Source organism: Ursus arctos, unplaced genomic scaffold (assembly GCF_023065955.2).
Source record: "Ursus arctos isolate Adak ecotype North America unplaced genomic scaffold, UrsArc2.0 scaffold_37, whole genome shotgun sequence".
Lineage (NCBI taxonomy): Eukaryota > Metazoa > Chordata > Mammalia > Carnivora > Ursidae > Ursus > Ursus arctos.
The window spans coordinates 14,817,873-14,822,860 of record NW_026623053.1 but is presented as its reverse complement, the minus strand read 5'-3'; positions in this window follow the sequence as shown (position 1 = coordinate 14,822,860).

Below are 4,988 nucleotides of genomic sequence, written 5' to 3'. Positions count from 1 at the left end.
GCGTTTTCATGGTTTGATTCATTTCCTCCATCTTTGGCAAAAAAGGCTTGTTAGAAGTTTTTATACACCTCTCTCTCATTGACTTACAGATTGAGGCTAAGAGTTTTAGAAAGCTTTGGTCATAGTGTCATTCCATGTCTGTTTCCCTGTTGGAATAGGTCTTTAACCACTATGAATCTGAAAACTGAACAAAGAAAAATTCTGCCCTTGAGTAGCTTGGGACTGTAGGAGGAATATAAGAATAACTTCAGATAGGACAGAGTCCATTCCTCCTTTGGAACAATTTTAAAATACTTCATTAAGAGAGAAGGAGAGAACATTGTTCAGTAGGAATTTTATATCCCATAAGATTGTCACTAAGTTTTTCCCATGGTTATTAATGTCCTGAGGATGCTAGTGACAAGATTTTGAAGGAAGATCATGTCATTCCAATAGTATGTCTTGTATCTTTCACTTGAGTCACTATTTGGACTTGCCAGAAGATCTGACCTCTTGGGCCTTGCTTATTCCTTTCAGACAAAGGTCCTGTAAACTAATAAACTAAATACCAAATCAATTTTTAATGCACTGATTTTTTCTCATGGTTGAATCTGAGCCCTGGAAGATTGAACCCAGAAAATAAAACTGTAATAGTGTCTGCTTTTTGCTTCTCTCTTTGACAGCCCACTTAGGGGAGGACTTAGCCCCGCCGAAGAAACATTATTTGGCAAATAATCTGATCAGTTTCCCTTATATTCCTGGCAATGAAATGTTAAGAGCCCACCTCAGTGTTACGTCACCTAAATAGTGCAGAGTCCTCGGAGGAGATTCAATTTTGAACCAAAGATCCAATTTCGTGGAAATAAAAAGTCTTCCCTAAATGCATTAAATAGATCTTTAGTAGAGTAGTTAATACCAATTAAATGCTGGGCCGTCTGAGTCATGAATTATCCATTCAGACGTGATTTTGTTTTTCTTTAAATAACTCAGGTTTTTTCGAGGCTGGGTCATCCCAATTTCTTTTGGCCATTCAGTCCCGAAATTTCCTGTGTTTTAGAAAGTAATGATGGGAAATGCCATGCTGGGTCAGCAGTTCGTATAAAAGAGGAATTTGGACATGTCAGGTACTTTTATATTTGATTAAGGACTAGCCCAAAGGATGTTCTTGGTCAAGTTATTTTAAGTAAAAAGAATACAAGATTGACCTAGCTTCAGTCTTGAATCCTTTGAATGACATGAAAAGAATACTACTGGTCAGCGAGGTGGTTAGAGACTTGTCAAAGCAGAGTAGAGAGGTAGTTTTTCTCAAAACGAAGCTGGTTGTAGTTGAGCTCTGTTGGGCCGTATGTCCTGGTTTATATCCAAGAACCAAGCTACTCTCAGACCCACTTGACTCCCATCGGAATGTGATTTTTTTAATATGCTGCTGCTTCTCCAGGTTGATAAGTAAGGTCCTTGGAGAGGCTGCGTTTACCAAGGCCTTTCTCCTTTACATTTGCAAGGCTGGGGTCAGAGGTTAAAGAGTCTCCACAGAGAACAATCGGTGAAATGACTCAAAGGCCTCAGAGAATACCTGTACGGCAGGCCTGTGCTAAGGGCTCTCACAGGTTTGTTCTTTACAGCTGCTGTGACACAGCTCTTCTCTCCACTCGAGGACATGTTCTCAGAACAGTGAGATGGCTCGTGCGAGGTGACAGGGTAATGGACTAGCACCCAGGATTTGACTTGCGACTTGCGGCCCTTCAGTGCCTGCGATCTTAGGTGGTCTCTGCTTCCTGCCGAGAGAGCAGACAGAGAGTAGGAATGAGTGGAGTTGGGAGAAGGGGAGCTTGCTGCTTGCATTTGTACATACTGTTTTGGTTATCAACAGGGGTCTCCTGCCCAGCCTCCTAAAGGAATGTCAGTTATTCGGTGTAAACCACGGGAACAGAAATCACCCGATTCCTAGTTGCAGTCTCCCTTGACTTGGTAATGAGATCTTTCCTGCATGCCTCTCGGGATCTTGGAGGAACTTTGGGTCTATGTCCAACACCGGCCTCTCAGGCTCACGTTGGACAGGAGCGGGGCGGGGCCACTGGAAGGGAAAACAAGTTGGATTTCCTGGGTGCCATTTGGGAGGCCTCCCTGCAGACCACAGTGCCTCACCGGGATGTCTGGGCAGTGTGCAGAGCGCTGCCCTCCTGTCCCTGTTTTGATGCACTGTGGGGGATGAAAGCAGATTTTTCTTTCTGATGCACCTACCTTCCCAATTTGGGGTGGAGGTGGAGCTGAGATGTCAGCATACTTCTGTTACTGACAATGCTCCATCTGGTAAGTAGGAATGAAGGGAGAGGACCAAGCAAGGCCCTGGCGTCTTAGCAATACTTTCATCACCTCTGAGTGACGTTGAGGGGAGTTTAGAAACATTTTTAATTCTCAGAGACACTTGGAAAGCCTCTGCCTAATCTTTTTAAGGTGGCTTGTAGAAGGATGTCATTTTAATTCCTTTAACACAGCTCTTTTGCTTACTTAAATACTCTGAGTGTTGAAAAAGCACCAGATTTCTTTCTTGAATCCTGTTTGTTTGACCTTTGATAAACTTCGCACTTAGAAAAGTCAGCTTTTTTGGAAATGGTTGCTGCTCATGCTCCCGAGTGCTGAGATTTTTCAGAAAATTTATAAAGACCATCTTGTGATTTCTTTTTTTAAAGCTGGAGAAGGAGCTCAGAGAGTGGCTGTTTAATTGTCACAATTTTGCATCGCAGATTTAAGAGCAGTTGTGGAATGAAATTCGTAATTTTAGGAGCAGATAAACACTGGGTCATTAAAAATTCATTTAACAAGTGGTCTTTGTTTTGTGCCTGTTTTTTTTTTTGTTTTTTTTTTTTTGAGGGAAAACAGCATAACCCTCATGACAGATGCCTGGCGGTTCTACAGACAGAAGGTAACTTGGGACCGAGAAATGGAAGGAGCATTTTATTTATCATTCGTGAGCTTCCAGGGAAATGGGAGTTAGAGCAGGGGCTGGGTGTGGTGGGCCTGTTGCGAAGGGAGCTTTGGCAGTAGCCCAGATTCCTGTCAGGTCTCCCACAGGCTGTGGTGGGTGGGGGTGGGGAGGGGGCAGCTGTTCCCTGAGCCCAAGGGCTGGGCGAGAATGAAGGAAGCGTAGCAAGCCGCTGGGGAGGGCTTAAGCCCTTGTCAACTTCCGGATTTTGAAATATTCATTGGGGACAAGGTTACCTGCCATAAAAACGCCGGTAAGTAGGAATTCCCGAAGAACCTTTTCCATAGACCTTTATTTTTTTTCCCGAAAAGGGAGTAAAGGCACGTGGAGGGAGCAGATAAAGCAACCGATCTGAAAAAGGCATAGAGGGGAAAAAGTCTATCTGGGCACAGTCCATGGCCCGTGTCTTGAGTACCCCCTGGAGGGTTCCTGCTGTCCCGGGGCAGGAGCACCTCGAGAAAGGCTGTCCTCCCGCAGGGCTGGCACGTTTGCTTGGTCATTTCCTCCTATTTTTATGCTTATTCATCCTGTGGCCCGTGTTCTCCTGGCCATGCCTCTTTTTCTCCCCCCCACCCTCCTGTGGGGAGAGATAACATTCTCCGGACCTAATTCTCATCTGATAAGTCTTATTTTTAAACCAGCCTCTACATCCTTTCTTCTTTGCTGCTTATTCTCCGGAGCCCACGCGCCCCTCAGCCTTTCTCGGCTTTCTCAGAAGGCGGGGGCCCGGCATCTGGTTACAACATCAAGCACCGGGCTGAGACCGTGGGGTGTCCCGTCCTCGAGCAGGTGCTCAGGGTGCTGGGAACCCGGCTTCGCTTCCAAGGGGAGGGAGACTTTCTCCTCTGCCCATGTTCCTGTTTTTCACCGGGCACTTCACTCTTACCTCCTGCTTCCCTCTGGGCCGTGTAAGTTTCCTTTTGTCAGTACATTTCCTTTATCTTGATGAAGGAAACACTTAAAAAAAAAAAAGAAACAAGACAGCTGTGACTTGCAGTGATTAGCATGGGCTGTCTTCCTGGCAGCCACTTTCGGCTCCCACCGTGTGACAAAGCCATGACTTGACACGATGTTTCTTGGATTGAGATGAATGAAAGCAGCCAGTGTCCACCCAGTTGAAGGGAGAGGTTTCTGTTCTGCTTGGTTTTGTTGGCCACGCGGCCTCCGACTGCGGCTTTCCCAGACAGTATGCTAGGAGTAAACGGATCTCAGCTAGGGAAGTATAGATACCTTCTTTATTTTTCTTTTTAGCTTTTGACCCACCTCTCCCCCCCTCCCCAAATATGACTAAATATGGTTATGGCTGAAAAGTTTTCCAAACACCACCACCAGGGTGAAGAGGAAGTGTTTAACCTGGAGAGGGGAATGGGCTCTGCAGCTACTGTGGCCGCGTTCCCCAGAGAGGGTTGTGCCTGGGAATGCCGCTCAAGACTTGAACTTCATGGCCTCCAGATGCATTTTGCTCTCAGTGGACCAGTTGTCTCTCAAGTATCGCGTAGCTCCATCGTGCATCATGTATGTAGTCATGGCATTTCCTGTAACACCAGCAAAGCCCTGGAAACGAAAGCTAAAATAAAAATGATCTGTGATACGGCTTTATAATTTCACAGGATGGGAGATAATTATCAAAGGATTTGAGAATACCGCTAATACAATGTAAGCACTTTATCCTGGTGTACCATGCAGGGTCCTGGGAGGAAACAGATGACCCACGCAAATTGGGATAATTGGAGAAGAGTTAAGTGAGGGGACTTTTTCCCATCGTGGGGAGGGTGTAGGGAAACCACAAGAGAGAGTGAAGTACCCAAGACTATCTCAGCAGGTGGGATCACCCCAGACATGAAGGGGTGTGGCGAGTGGGAAGGCAGGGGAAGAAAGTGGTAAGCAGAAAGAGAGGCAGGGGTGGAGAGGCTCCCTGACAGGAGCTGGGATCTTCGCTGGAGGAACCCAACTGGCTCATGGGACCCCACCCTCTTGCTTTTTCCTCTCCAGGTCTGCTGGAGAGCGTCCTTGGCTAAGCACATCT